Below are 16,532 nucleotides of genomic sequence, written 5' to 3' on the forward strand. Positions count from 1 at the left end.
GGGGTCCATGTGGAGTCTCTTAGCTCACCGATTGTATGTCAGATACTACGTAGATAAATACGTTTCTATGCAATTTGTTGTGAAATAATTTTAAAATGTATGCAAGCGTCAGCTGCTACAAAGATGTTTTATACGAAGATCTCCATTACGCTTTAGTAAATGTTCACAGCTTTCTATTTACATTTTTTACTTTAAACTATATTGCTAAATATTTTTCCGCATGTAAGTCCGTTCGATCTGGTACTGTAGGCAGGGGAAGGAAGTTGTTAACTGAATGGAAGCAGGCTTGTAGATGGTTGATGGTAGCTTTGCTTTAGTGAAAAGGTGAAGGGAGTGGTTGTAGGTCTGTATTCTGTTGAGCGCTAATGTGAGTGGGTCAACAGTCAGTACGTGTTGGATACACTGATTTGCGTCAGATCACCAAAGTTAAGAATCGTTAGACATGATTAGCACTTGGGGAGATGATCATCCACGCCACCACGTGCTACTGACCTATTGGAGTTCACTCGACTCGTGATGCATACTTTGGAGCTACCTGATCGAGCAGTAGCGGCTTCAGTTCACAAACACTGACAACAGCCAGGAGAGCAGTGTACTGAATCCCTGCTCCCCCCCCCCCCCCCCCTCGCGACAGGTACATACGTACACAACCGCCCTACCGGCATTTGATAACCCCAGTCAGCTGAGGATGCAGCAGTGGTCAGTGGGAATCGTTCGGCCCTCCAAGTTCTGTTCAGATAGAGAGTTAGTTTAATGTAGCATCAGTTAAGTCAGCTGTTGACCTGAGCTTGGTTACGGACGCCATTGTCATTTTTGTACCCATTATCAGGGGCTGTATTTTGTGAACAATTATGTTTTTCTTGGCCCCAGTCTTTCTAATACAGCAAGGTCTAAATTTTGATTTCACTGTGTTAAGTATATTTTATGATGTTATTCTCTTGTGGAGCTCTGCCTTCAAGAAGTGTATTTGTCTGTAAACTATGCCCTGTTTTATCTTATCTCTCTATTATCTGGAAGAACATTTTTTGTTCAATAAATACTTTGTAAAATTGTCGTTCTTGCACAGCTCCATGTCACCTTGCAACAAAATATTTTGATACAATTAGTTGCAGTGCATGGTTGTGCGAGCGAAAGCCAGCCAATTGGCTACCTAATGTTCCTAAGATATTGGTTTCGCGTTCCCACTGTTGTTACAGGTATGGCCGCTAGGGATACACGGGCCGTGGCGTGGTTGCACAAGTAGTAGTTCTCATGCAAGGCGGTGGCACGCGGGCAGGCCCCTGCAAGCTATGTAACGGACCTATTCCAGCAGCTTCGGAAGGTCGTGATGAACCGGTTCAGTTGATGATTGGAAAACTCAAGAAAGTGATTAGTGAGATTAGTACAGTCTGTTTGTGATGTGTCGACAGAAGTGCCGACACTGTGTGGTTTGAGGAAACCGAAATGCACGCTATAAGCTCACGCAGGATGGCGTGAGGTCTGAAACAGGATACGTAATGAATGCTATAAAGAAAAGTACGTAGCTTCTGGAATACTTAACTTTAATCCTTCATTTGTATACATCGCTCTTGACGATACAAGTGAGACTCTGTAGATACATGCAATGTAATGCTAATGGCGCCTTGCTAGGTCGTAGCCATTGACTTAGCTGAAGGCTATTCTAACTATCTGCTCTGCAAATGAGCGAGGCTTCGTCAGTGTGCATCGCTAGCTAAGTCGTCCGTACAACTGGGGCGAGTGCTCGTCCGTATCTCGAGACCTGCCGTGTGGTGGCGCTCGGTCTGCGATCACTGACAGTGGCGACACGCGGGTCCGACATGTATTAATGGACCGCGGCCGATTTAATGCTACCACCTAGCAAGTGTGGTGGCTGGCGGTGACACCACAGTTTGGTCCTTCATAAGTCTGAGTCAATAATGTCCGTAAGTTAGAAAATTATATTGAAACTGAGTTCACTCCATGGAGAAACAACTTTCTCCCAATACACGGTGCAGCTGTTTCTCAGCCACATGTGCCCACTCGCAATCGGAACCCAACACACGGCCAGGTGTGGCCGCACCGACTTCCTCGTTCGAGTGATCTGACCAGGTTGATCGCTCCACAGGTCCACATGAATCTTTGGCCGGAATGAATACAGTGCTGCTCCTGCAGTCCGCGAAGCGCCCCCCAAACACTTGAGGCTGAAGTATGCTTTAGTCCAAATGCACGTGCTGGACTCGCTAGGTGGTAACTTATATCCACGGGGACTGCTAAGGAAATGAAACGCGACAAACGCGTGTTAACGAAAGATGCTATGATTCATGGTTTTATTCGACTTTCTAACACTGCTGCTCACTGGGAAAGGTTCGATTTTGCAGAAGAACATTTTTTCTTGAAATCCCACGACCCCTGCGGCTGAAACATTCATATGCACTAGTAAGTTACGAAAGTATTCGAACATATAGCCTACACACTGCCTAATGATATTGTGTAATTAGTACAGTTTTTGCAAAAGTTGTTACTGCAAAATTGAGTTGTCACTGGCACAGCCAACGACACAGAGAGCGGGACCATATACCCCTCCTACAGCCAGCGATGCCATATGCTCGCAGCAGACAGCTAACACACAGCATTGGACTGAAGACATACCTTTCTTAGCAATACCATGTCACGTGGAGTGAATGAATGATCTCAGAAGTGGAATAAAGCTGCCCACATAGTGACAACACCTGTCGGTATTCGTCTGCGCACGCTTATTAGAAATGCACCAGCTACCTTTCTATTGACACGAATGCTGAGTACACAGAATGAGTTTGATCTACCTTTCTCGATGTATTCATCAAAGCGTTACGCCGGATTTGGTTTTTACAGGAGGACCTACTGTCTTTCGTAGACTTACTCCATTGTGTAACCGCCACCAACCTGAAGCTGAAGCTGTGCGTCGACCTCATAAAGTACAGAGAACTTGTAACTAGTGCTTCGGTTCAAATAAAGGAGATGGCAGCATCGTACCAATAAACGCAGTTACGATCTGTCATTTAGTTTAACTTGTCATTTTGATAAACCAATCAACGTGGGCCCAGCATTGGGAAACTAGGGCTGCCTCTCGTTAGCCAGGATAAATGGTGAATGATGGATTCCCAGCAACCGGGCTGAAACAATCTACATAGTTGTAGATGAAGGGAGCCACGATTTTCAGTGTGGAAGAGGACCATACGCCACAACATAGAATGAAGTGATGGAACTATCTCTACTCCACCAATTAGCGGGAAGTCCACACACACTATGAGAATGTATGTATGTGCGTTTATTGGCGTGTGTGTGTGTGTGTGTGTGTGTGTGTGTGTGTGTGTGTGTGTGTGTGTGTGTGTCACTGTCCCGGCTATAAATTTCTTGTAAAGCTTCATCCAGGGCTGCAGATGAAATGAGTCACGGTTTTGAAGGTGGAAGAGGACCATGCGTCCCAACATGATTGAAGCAGAGGAACTATCTCAGATCTGCCGGGTAGCGGCATTTTTTTTTTCTTTTGGTCATCAGTCTACTGACTGGTTTGATGCGGCCCGCCACTAATTCCTATCCTGTGCTAACCTCTTCATCTCAGAGTAGCACTTGCAACCTACGTCCTCAATTATTTGCTTGACGCATTCCAATCTCTGTCTTCCTCTACAGTTTTTGCCCTCTACAGCTCCCTCTAGTATCATGGAAGTCATTCCCTCATGTCTTAGCAGATGTCCTATCATCCTGTCCCTTCTCCTAATGAGTGTTTTCCACATATTCCTTTCCTCTCCGATTCTGCATAGAACCTCGTCATTCCTTACCTTATCAGTCCACCTAATTTTCAGCATTCGTCTATAGCACCACATCTCAGATGCTTCGATTCTCTTCTGTTCAGGTTTTCCCACAGTCCATGTTCCACTACCATACAATGCTACACTCCAGACGTACATCCTCAGAAATTTCTTCCTCAAATTAAGGCCGGTATTTGATATTAGTAGACTTCTCTTGGCCAGAAATGCCTTTTTTGCCATAGCGAGTCTGCTTCTGATGTCCTCCTTGCTCCGTCCGTCATTGGTTATTTTACTGCCTAGGTAGCAGAATTCCTTAACTTCATTGACTTCGTGACCATCAATCCTGATGTTAAGTTTCTCGCTGTTCTCATTTCTACTTCTTCTCATTACCTTCGTCTTTCTCCGATTTACTCTCAAACCATACTGTGTACTCATTAGACTGTTCATTCCGTTCAGCAGATCATTTAATTCTTCTTCACTTTCACTCAGGATAGCAATGTCATCAGCGAATCGTATCATTGATATCCTTTCACCTTGTATTTTAATTCCACTCCTAAACCTTTCTTTTATTTCCATCATTGCTTCCTCGATGTACAGTTTGAAGAGCAGGGGCGAAAGGCTACAGCCTTGTCTTACACCCTTCTTAATACGAGCACTTCGTTCTTGATCGTCCACTCTTATTATTCCTTCTTGGTTGTTGTACGTATTGTATATGACCCGTCTCTCCCTATAGTTTACCCCTACTTTTATCAGAATCTCGAACAGCTTGCACCATTTTATATTGTCGAACGCTTTTTCCAGGTGGCATATCCATACATATTATGGAAATGAATGTGTGTGTGTTTTCTACATTTTCCTCCTAAAGCACTGGACCGATTTCAACCAAATTTGGTACACGTATCCCTTAGTGACTGACAACAGTCGTTGTCAGGTTAAGAACTACCCACCTATCACAGTTTAGGAGAAATGACATGAACAGCGAGACGCGTAATAAACTGCCTCTTCACGCATGTCTTTTAAATTTATTCCCTCTTTGCCAATAACTCCATTCCCAACAAATTTAGCAGATAGTATCCATATATGCCACTTAATATACCTAAGCCGTGCCGGGTCGTATCGATTGATCGATCGGGGGTGTGATCTTTGAGGCTCAGAATTTTGACGTGGCTTTTGGCCGCGACCGGCGTGTGGCGCTAGAGAGGGACAGCCGGAGATCCACGCGGCGCGTGAGAATCGAAGGCGAGCGTGGTTGAGTAGGCCGGGGCACGACGCAGAGGTTGTGGTGTGTTTGACACGTTTGCAAGACCGAACCTGGCTTGTAGTGTGGGAACTGGACTCGGCCACATTACCCGAATCGAGTCGTGCAGCACTGATTTGGATCTGTAAAGGGTTTCATAGAAGATTTGTGTGCTATAGTTTACTGTGTGCGGCACCCTGTCCAGCTCGCCCGCTAGCTGTGGGTTCTGTGTCTAGCCGCCTCTGGTCTGGGTCCAGTGAGCCCCCGCCCCCTCCCCTTCTGCTACTTGAATTAGCCCGTGCCTATGTGACGTCACCTGTTTTCAAAATGTCTCACGAAGGGGCGTATCTGTTGGTATTTTATTTTGTGATAAAACATTGTGTGATATCCATTATTGGATAAAGTTTATCTCATTACTGTAGTCTCCTTTTGGGAGCTTTACTGTGCACAGAATTTAATTAACTTGCGAGTCACTTAATGCTTGTTTAAAGATCAATGTTGCTGTTTGAAGAGGACGGTTGCCCGTGCTTGTAAGGATTTTTTGCTAACTTACCTTATCAGAAAAATTTTAAAGATAAAATTTTATTTCGCCAAATAAAAGTGTAATAAAAGTGTTGTTATAAACTGTGAATATTGCCTATGTGACCCAGCTCTCCCGCTCAACAGAAATTCGCCGATTAGGGTGAACTGACCACCACAATACCTACACAAATATATCGTTGTATCACACAAAGGTCAAGAGATGTGTCATAAACACTGAGATGCGTGAACAAATGCCGCATCATGCTCGAAGTCTTAGTACATCTATTATTTACTACTAAGACACTCCAACAGTCTAATCAACTTAAAGAAATCCCTGACAGATGGCAGCGCTTTTGATAACTGTGAACTGTGAAGGGTAGATGACTGTAGGGAGAAACAAATCGCCGTCTTCAGAGCTATAAAGAGACGTTGCCATAGCGACCTTTAAGAAATATCGTGGTAGACATGCAAAGCAGCTGCTCCCACCTTACAGAAACTGCCCGGGATATTACATTACAAACATAGTTCATGTATTGTTTTCGTTTCTGATAGAAAATTGGCAAAATGAATACCCAGACAGTGCTGTGTTTGTTAGCTATTTAATATGAAAGAAAATGAGTACTAATAGAGCCCCTGGAGAAGATTCAATCGATCTTGAACTCAAATAGCTTACGGGAATGCAGCCGGTGACGTCCTCGACGACAGTGGTTGTCGACGTCACCCAGCTGCGTTCCCATAAGTTATTTGAACATTGTGTACGCCGGAAGAAACTAAGGTCTCACAATCTTGACCTGTTTAAATATCAAAGCAAGTCATTTATAGTCATTTCCCTAAACATCTTAGATATATTCTAGTCATGAAATGATATACGGTACCCGACAGCTAAAATATGTTAATTGCCATTTCCATCGTCAAGAACGAAGGTAACATAAGAAACTGGTATCACTAGCAAGGAACTTAGTGAAATCGGCATATTAAATTTCCACAATTGTCATTAAAAATAAATTGTACGGATATCACAAACACATTGTGGGTGAGAACATTCAAAAATGAATCTGATACTGTGATAACTATTTTCACATAAATTGTTACTGGAAAGTACAGGGAATTTAAGATAGCAACCCATACTGCCTTCGGCATCTGCATGGCAGATGAACTTATAGACAATATATATATAAAACTTTCTGAGTAACTTTTATCACTACTAGCTAGGGCATAACACCTATGGCAAACAAACATACACCAGCAAGCGACAAACGACGGCAAGCCCCTGCATATCAGCAACGTTGACTGGATGTGCCAGCTGCTATTAAAGCCGACCAACAGGCAACAGAAAGGAAACTGACAAGCTCGCACGCTGACGCACAAACAAATCGCCAACGTCACCCTACACTGTGCATCTGATATACGACCTATCGGACACCAAACGATGATGAACCTAACTATTACAGGTATGCTGACGCTGACCGAGAGATCAACACCGGCATCTAGCGGCAGCCTCCGAGTAGCAGCACCGCACAGCGTCAAAGGTATCAAAGGTATCGACCAGCATGATACCCACTACCAAAAAAGCCTACTCTTGGGTGACTTGTAGCAGGCAGCAAGACATCCGCTACTGCTTTTACTACTCGATATATTGCAGAGGTCTTTTTTCATTGGCTCTTACCTTGGAAATGTTTCCCCCTGCCCTACAAACCGCTGCCCTTCGTTCGACTTCCGACCCAATCTATCTCCAGATGAGCGCGTATTAATGGTTAAACTTAACCAGACGTACGCAAACATCGCAGTACCCACATCTTGCGACACCTCACTTTAGTGAAAACTAGCCCTAATGCAGAGATGGCAGTAGAACTTTTGAATTGGCCATCATGCCTGTGTGGGCGTGGAGGGGCTCCACCTCTATAAAAAAGTAAAAAGCCTTTGATCTGTATAAAGAAAGAAGACAAATCGTCAGAGTGGGCCGAATATACGCTGTAGTACGAAGAGGATGTTGCCTTTCACAACTACTGATTGTTAATTTGTATGAATAAAACCATCCACGAAAGGAAACAAATGCCTCATGGCTTTACTGAAAACAACTGAAACGCAAAGCTAGATGTTCACCTACAGCACATAACTTAGATGTTGTAGCATCTTCAGAGAATGACCTTCAGCGTTCGGTACACAATTTGCAGTTTATATCCGAGAAATTAACAGTGTACAACAACACCGAAACTAATCGGTGGCTTTCTTTGGAAAACACCTAGTACAAAGTAAGATATGTTAGAAAGAAAGACACGTAGTTAAACTACAGTCTGGCCTTTCTAGAAGAAACGGAATCAGCTTTAAAGGCCACAAGGTAAAAAAGAGAACAGTAATAATTAATACCGTAATGTAACGTTATCTGGTCCAGAATCACATCTGAAGACGAGTCTATAAGATCTGTACATAAACTGTGCTGTGTTGCGGCAGTGAAGTCTGGAGGGCAAAGACAGACCCGAAAAGTCTAATAGCATGACAAATGAAATTCTCGAGACAAATAGCTGGTTACAACAAATAGAATCACAACAGGAATTAAGTCTTGTTGGAACTTAAAACGGGACACCTCGCGAACTCTATAACCAACTTCTAAAAACGCGAGAGAAAATTCACAACTGATGGGCTGAAAGAGGTTATCAGATCCATACTGCACTACCACACCGATGATGTAAGATGGTTACTCTGACTGACAAAAAATTCCAGGAGAAATTCTCGACGAGACCACAACGTGCAATACCGTTCCGTTTGTAACGTGGATGACGGTATAGAACAGTCAGCATTTATGTATATCAGACACCAATAAGAGTTTCCACATACAAAAAATTAGTAGGCTGAGAAACATTTTGTTAGTCAGCCAATGTCGAACTGTCGGAAGAGACAGTGGGGATAAAGAGGATTTGAGAAGTGTGATGTGAGCCCGTGATCTCGAGTGCCGCTGATCGTTGTTGACTTCAGGTATTATCAACACATTCTGTAGCAACCGTAATGTACGTTGGTGGCAGTGTGCGCTACCGGTAACATTTCTTGGTACACAGAGCTGAAACACGGCGGGGCAGTCTATATTACGGCAATATTTCGTGGAAACGGTCCGCGGCTTTAGAGCGGGCCAGCAGCTACAATTTACGCTCCACTTAAGGGTCCACCGCGGCCTGCTGCTGATCGTTTCACAGGATTAACGGCTGCCTGCAGAGCCGGAAAGGATGCGGGTTAACCACCCATTCGTTTCACATTTACTTCTCTCCGTTATAGATAAGAGAACGTACACGGTACCTTATCGCAGGTGACAATTTATCCCTCCCTAGCTTTACCTCTTTTGGGAACAGACATTTATGGCTTTAAAGAGACAGCAAACCGCTGTGGAGACTGTTTCATGGCACCGTATGCCACAAGCTAAGAGATTGCCTTTTGATTTAACACCTCTTCAGCTCAGGGCCTGCTTTTATTTCTTATAAACTAATAAATTTACAAAATAACAACTCAAAAAATCTATGGACTAAAACCTCTACACATACTAAAAAAAACAAGCTTACAGTAAATGAAAGTGGATGATGTGTCAAAATTCAATTACTTGTGATGTTGTTCATCTTCGATACCAGCACAACATTTATAACGTTTTGTAATATTTGAAAACGACCATAATTAATTATTACTATCGAAATACACACTGAGGTGGAAAATGGTCACGGGATAGCGATAGGCATGTATACAGACCACGGCAGCATCTCGTGCACGAGGTATAAAAGTACAGTGCACTAGCAGAGTCGTCATTTACACTCAGGTTAGTTATTTCAAAGGGTTTTCGACCTCATTATGGCCGCATACCCGGAATTGACAAACTATGAACGTAGGATGATAGTTGGAGCTAGACGCACGGGACGTGACATTTAGGAAATAAAATTACAATGGAATGAAAACCCTTAGCTGCTTACAGGCGTTGAAATACGTCAACGCGGACAGATGAAAATGTGTGCCCCGACCGGGACTCGAACCCGGGATCTTCTGCTTACATGGCAGACACTCCATACATCTTCTTTTTTATCTCATGTTGTTCATGTTCGTTCGTTGCATCTGCTCGTGGCTGGCGTCGCAAGACACCCGTTTCAGTTCGTCATTGATCCATTAACTCAGTTATTTTATTACAGACAGCAGCTAAGCCTCTGACCGAACACGCTGAGTTAACCGTGCCGGCATCCATCTCAGCCACCGAGGACTGCAGGGGCTTACCTCTGGCACGCATCCCACGAAACCCATTCTCACCGTATTGTCCTGCACTACATTCGTAGTGCTCCCCCGCATTATACTCATTACTCGCGGTGCGTTGCCGATTCCCGTAAGAGTTCGGGCACTCTTTGTGCATCTGCACCGAAGAAGGAGAGGGTCAAGTGGCCGGTGAGCCTTAACTATATATATATATATATATATATATATATATATATACACTAAAATGGTATTTGTTCTTTCGGACATGTCCGAAAGAACAAATACCATCTTAGTATATATATTTAGGAAATAGTTACCGAATTCCGTATTCTGGGACCCGCAGTGTCAAGAATGTGCGAGAATATAAAATTTTCAGGCATTACGTGTCAACACTGACCTATCACCAGTGACAACGCAGTGGCCGATGGCCTTCACTTAACGACTGAGAGCAGCGGCGTTTGCGTAGAGTTTCAGGGTTAACAAACAAACAATACTTCGTGAAATAACCACAGAAATCGATGTGGGAGATACGACGAACGTATCAGTTACGACAGTACGGCGAAATTAGGCATTAATGGGCTATGGGAGCAGATGATCGACTTAAGTCCCAATGCTAGTAGCAAGACATTGCCTGCAACGCCAGTCCTGGGCAAGTGACCCTATCGGGTGGACCATGGTCACATGACTCTTGATTTAAGTTGTTAATAATTGATGATAGAGTTGGAGTGAGGTGCAGACACCACTAAGCCATGGACCCGGATTGACAACAGGCAACGTGCAAGCTGGTGTTGGCTCGATAATGGTGTGGGTTGTATTTACATGGAATGAACTGGGTCCTCGAGTTTGTTCTGCTACTTGGAGACCTTTTTCAGCCGTGCATGGACTTCTACATCTAAATCTACATTTATGCTCCGCAAGCCACCCAACGGTGTGTGGCGGAGGGCACTTTACGTGCCACTGTCATTACCTCCCTTTCCTGTTTCAGTCGCGTATGGTTCGCGGGAAGAACGACTGCCGGAAAGCCTCCGTGCGCCCTCGAATCTCTCTAATTTTACATTCGTGATCTCCTCGGGAGGTATAAGTAGGGAGAAGCAATATATTCGATACCTCATCTAGAAACGCACCCTCTCTAAACCTGGACATCAAGCTACACCGCGATGCAGAGCGCCTCTCTTGCAGAGTCTGCCACTTGAGTGTGCTAAACATCTCCGTAACGCTATCACGCTTACCAAATAACCCTGTGACGAAACGAGCCGCTCTTCTTTGGATCTTCTGTATCTCCTCTGTCAACCCGACCTGGTACGGATCCCACACTGATGAGCAATACGCAAGTGCAGGTCGAACGAGTGTTTTGTAAGCCACCTCCTTTGTTGCAGGACTACATTTTGTAAGGACTCTCCCAATGAATCTCAACCTGGCATCCACCTTACCAACAACTAATTTTATATGATCACTCCTCTTCAAATCTTTCCGTACGCATAATCCCAGATATTTTACAGACGTAGCTGCTACCAGTGTTTGTTCCGCTATCATATAATCATACAATAAGGGATCCTTCTTTCTATGTATTCGCAATACATTACATTTGTCTACATTAAGGGTCAGTTGCCACTCTCTGCACCAAGTGCCTATCCGCTGCAGATCTTCCTGCATTTCGCTGCAATTTTCTAATGCTGCAACTTATCTGTATACTACAGCAACATCCACGAAAACCCGCATGGAACTTCCGACACTATGTACTAGGTCAGTTATATATATTGTGGAAAGCAAGTTGCCAGCAAAAGTTTAATTTTTATGGATGACAATGAGCCATGATGTCGGGACACATCTGTTTGCGACTGGTTGGAAGAACATTCTGGATACTTCGAGTGAGGCCACCAAGACTGCCCGACACGAATCCCATCGTACAGTTATTGGACATAACTGAGAGGTCAGTTCGTGCTTAAAATGCTCCACTGGCAACAATTTCGTAATTGTGGGCGGCGGTTGACGTAACGTGGCTCTATAGTTCTGCTGGGCACTTCCAACGAGTTGTTGAGATTATGCCGCGTCGAGTTCCTGCACTACACCGGGCAAAAGGAGGTCAGACATGATGTTAACAGATATCTCATGACTTTTGTCACCTCAGTGTTCACACATGTTTTTACTATCTGTAAGAAATTTCTGTCTGAAAAGTCGTGTTACACATTTCCTCTGTTGTTTTGACAGACACTTAAAATTTCTTTTTTGCAATGTTTAGCTGGAGTCGTTCCAAGGAAATACTGATCAAATCTTTCATACGATGCTCAGTGTCAATGGAAAGCATCGTTACGTTTCCAGTTACATCGAAACGATTATGAAAGGCAATTTTAAGTGCTCATACGATAGATTTCTCCAAAATTAATATAGTGTGTTACTCGATTTATGGATATGTATTAACAGGGACAGTGAACAGGAAAATTAACCACCATGCCAGTGGTGACTCGCTACGCGCCCTGCCACGCGCTCTCTGATACCGTCATGCAAACCCGCTATCCATTGACAGATCGAACATAATATTCAGAACAGATGCTCAAAGCAACCGCTAGGTTCTGCTTCTGAGAACTTTTCGCAGCATAGTTGCGTCTGCAGTTACAAGAGCAACATGGAAGCACGCTTTCATTAGCTTTGTGAAATTAACGAGCTCGTACCAGTGTACAAAAGCCAAGGGATCTAGGTCAGGCGAACGCGGAAGTCATGGAGGAGAATCTCCATCACTGATCAGATTCCCCGGAAATATTCTATTTCAATATTGTCACACTTATCTGGTCAAGTGAGCAGGTGCAACATCATATTGGTACCACAACCTCTGCTAAACTCGATATAGAATATTTTCCTGTGTTTCAGGCAAACCATTAGTGAGAAACTCATCATCTCCATCCAGTCTACTCTTGCGAAATGATGCATGGACCCAAGATATTGTCTTCCATTATTCCAGTCCACACGTTGACGGTAAAACGGACGTTGATGGTGATGTGGGCATTGTGAAATTTGAAAGTACACTCATGCACGAACTCAGATTCGTTGGGTAATATTACAGTTTTGAGCAGCTGCCGTCGCTTTTTGTTGTTCATGGAACCATTTACAAAACAGTATCGACAAAAAGCAGTATTTAGCATTCTGGTGTTACGTTTACGAATAATGACAAGGATTTAGGGATTCAACGTGTGTCATCTTAGCGAAAATATGTTGCGAGTCTTGCAGCTGGCACACCTACCGTGTGCCTCTCTGGGGTTCTGTGTTTACTGCTTCTAGATTTGGAAGACAAACTGTGCAGCCGTCTAGTATTATCGACTAATAAAGTCATCAGAAGATCATAACAAACTGCAAAACGATTTAGAAAAGATATCTGAATGGTGCGTAAATTGGCGGTTGTCCCTAAATAATGAGGAGTGTGAGATCATCCACATGAATGCTAAAAGGAATCCGATAACTTCGATTACACGATAAATCAGTGAAATCTAAAGGCCTTTAATGCAACTAAATACCTAAGAATTACAATTACGAACAGGGTAAATTGGAAGGAACACATAGAAAATGTTGTGGGGAGGGCTAACCAAAGACTGCGCTTTATTGGCAGGACACTTAGAAAATGTAACTAAGTAGAGTGCCTACTCTATGCTTGTTCGTTCTCTTTTAGAATACTGCTGCGCGGTGTGGGATCCTTACCAGGTAGGACTGACGGAGTACATCGAAAACGTTCAAAGAAGGGCAGCACGATTTGTATTAGCGCGAAATATGGAAGAGAGTGTCACTGAATTGAAACAGGATTTGGGTTAGACATCATTAAAAGAAAGGCATTTTTCGTTGCAACGGAATCTTCTCAGGAAACTTCAATTTCTAACCCTCTCCTCCGAATGCGAAAATATGTTGTTAACACCGACCTACAAAGGGAGAAACGTTCACCACGATAAAATAATGGAAATCCGAGCTCGTACGGAAAGTATAGGTGTTCGTTCTTTCCGCGCGCTATACGAAACTGGAATAACAGAGAATCGTGAAGGTGGTTCGATGAAGCCTCTGCGAGGCACTTAAATGTTGTGATTTGCAGTGTGTCCACGTAGATACAAATAGTAGAATAGCTTAACTCGAATACAGCTAGTCTGTGGACAACCTCTATTTAATAATGAGGGAGGAAGAGACCTTTTCTCTTAAGGCCAAGCTCCAGACGATTAATTATTCCTGGCTGGACGACGTTGACCGGGATACGTACCATCAAATTCACGAACAGTAACTGAAGCTCTGTCGTCTGATGGAAAACAGAGGAAAAGGTTGACCATGTATTCAGCTTCTATGTGTGGCATTCTACCGTCCACTATGTTTTATGAGAAACAAAAAGGAAGTCCGATATGGTTACGACTTGGAATAACAGCGGAGTACGTTAACTGTGCTTTACTTCGTTCGCAACTATCTCCCATCTGTGGTAAAGAGCGTGTACAAACTTCACTCCTGTCCTCGATCCAACCCCAAATCTCCTCACCGTAGTCGGGTAGTGTAGATGAGGGAACGATGACGGGGGAGGGGGCTGGATGCAGAATTCTGTAGCAACGAGGTAGCAGGAGCCGAAACTGAAGCCGGTGCCGATATCCCGTCCACGACCGACATAAGCGCAGAGCCCACACGAGAATACCAGCCGAATAACCGGGTCGACAGCGCGCACTCATACCCAGAGGCACAGAAGCAAAAAGAAGACAGATGTTTGTGGACGACTGCAGAGAGACCAGAGGCAGCACCTGGGAATAGGGCAACTTGCGGAAAGAGCAGCCTATCCACAGACGGCGTTGGCTCTCGAGACGGTGACGACCGTGTAATGGCGTCGATTTCTATCGGTTCCAGGACTGCTGCCGACGGCGTGGGGCCTGAGGAGCCGGATGCAGGGAGCGCAGCGACGAGGAGGCAGGCACAGAATCTGAAAGCACAAAGCCTCCGGCAGGATCACGCATTTCACACTGACGAACGCAGGCGAATTTTATTCTGGTGTCATGGCAGCAATCCTCTCGATCCCAGAGGTAAAATGTGAGATCGACTAAGAAGGTGAACGTTGGTGCCTCTCTACTGGTGCTTGCTGCAGCCATAGAATCCGTAATATGTAGTGTGAACTTTGCCTGGAGTGGGTGCAGCCTGCCATGCGGGCACAACAACTGAAGCAAAGTGTGGTAGGGCCGTCCATATAACAAATCCACCGGCGATGGCCCCTCACATGGCTGAGGGTGGCGGGAAGACAAGAATAGTAATAGAGCTTAAACCCGTGTGTGGGATGTACGAAGCTTGTCCATTTGTTGCTTAAATGTTGGTACAAAGCGTCAGGTTTGTTGCTGGATTGTGGGTGGAACAGTCCACTTGTGATGTGGGTGATGCCGGAGGTGATGCAGAACTGTTCAAACCTGGCGGCTACAAACTGAGGTCCGTTGACACTCACAATCACTTCAGGCAGTCCATAATGGCAAAAGATCGACGAAAAGGCCAGGATTGTGGAACTAGCCCTAGTCGAGTAAATAGGAACAACGAAGGGGAGTTTGCTGAAACTGTCAACGAAGATGAGACAACGCGTATTCCAGTAAGAATCTTTGAAATCCAAGTTCAAACGTTGCCAAGTGGCTTGAAGTGTGGACCTTGGGAAGAGCTGCTGATGTGGGGCTGACTGATGTTCACGGGCTTGGCGCTGAGAAGTCTAATTTGCGGATCCAGACTGTGCCAGGTTCAATGACGTCGTGTCAACTGCTTGGTCCGAACGACCCAGTGATCTCGGTGTAACAAACGACGCGCACATCAGGCTGGAGAGCCTGAGGGGGTGCAACATGCAAAACGGCGTCTTGGTGTGTGGTTGAACGCTGCCAACCACTGCAGATGTACTGCAACAGCGTCTGCAAATCTGAATCCGAGGCTGTGGCCTGGGAAGTTTTCTAACGATGAAGTGGAAAGCAACACGAAGCAATTGTGTCTTGTGCATCAGTTTAGCAGCAATAAACAGAGGACTCATCGAAAGTTGTATCTGGGCCTACGCGTAGGTTAGAAAAAGCATCTGCTTTGCCATGCTTAGAAGTAGGCCGATACACAATCTAATGTCCATAATGCGACAAAAGAAGATCCCACTGCTAGAGCATCTGGATTGTGCGAGTTGTAACTGACTTAGAAGGGCTAAAGAAAGGTTGTAGAAGTTCATGGTCAGTCACTAAGGAAAATTTCCTGCGAGGAAGATACTGGTGAAACTCACTGACACCATAGGTAATGGCGAGTGCCTCCTTTTAAGTTTACGAATAATTTCACTGAGCTTTGGTCAACAACTTCGAAGCAAAGGGAATCAGCCTTTTAACAGCATCAATTTATGCGACAAAACTGTACCGATGTTATAAGAGGAGGAATCCACATTCAAGACTACAGGTTCGGTTGGATCTGAATGACCAAGGCGTCGATCAAAATGAAAGCTTCTTCAACTTCGGGAAAGTACACAGACAGCCTGCGACCAGACAAAGGAAACATTCTTGAAACGCCCGCAAAACCAGCTGGGCAAAACAGGTGATTAGGATTGTGGAAGGGGGCCGAATAAGGGTCGGTCAGTTTCACTCAAAATTGTAATTTAATGTAATTTAATAACAGCTTTAAACTAAAACAGCACACAGCCGAACCTACGAGTTTCAAAATGCAATTCTTTCACGGCTGACGGCCTCCAAACAAGAAATCTTAAAAGCAACAACATAAATTTCAAGGGACTGAAGACATGAAGTTAAAATGGTAAATTATATATATATATATATATATATATATATATA

Source organism: Schistocerca americana, chromosome 5 (assembly GCF_021461395.2).
Source record: "Schistocerca americana isolate TAMUIC-IGC-003095 chromosome 5, iqSchAmer2.1, whole genome shotgun sequence".
Taxonomy (NCBI): Eukaryota; Metazoa; Arthropoda; class Insecta; order Orthoptera; family Acrididae; genus Schistocerca; species Schistocerca americana.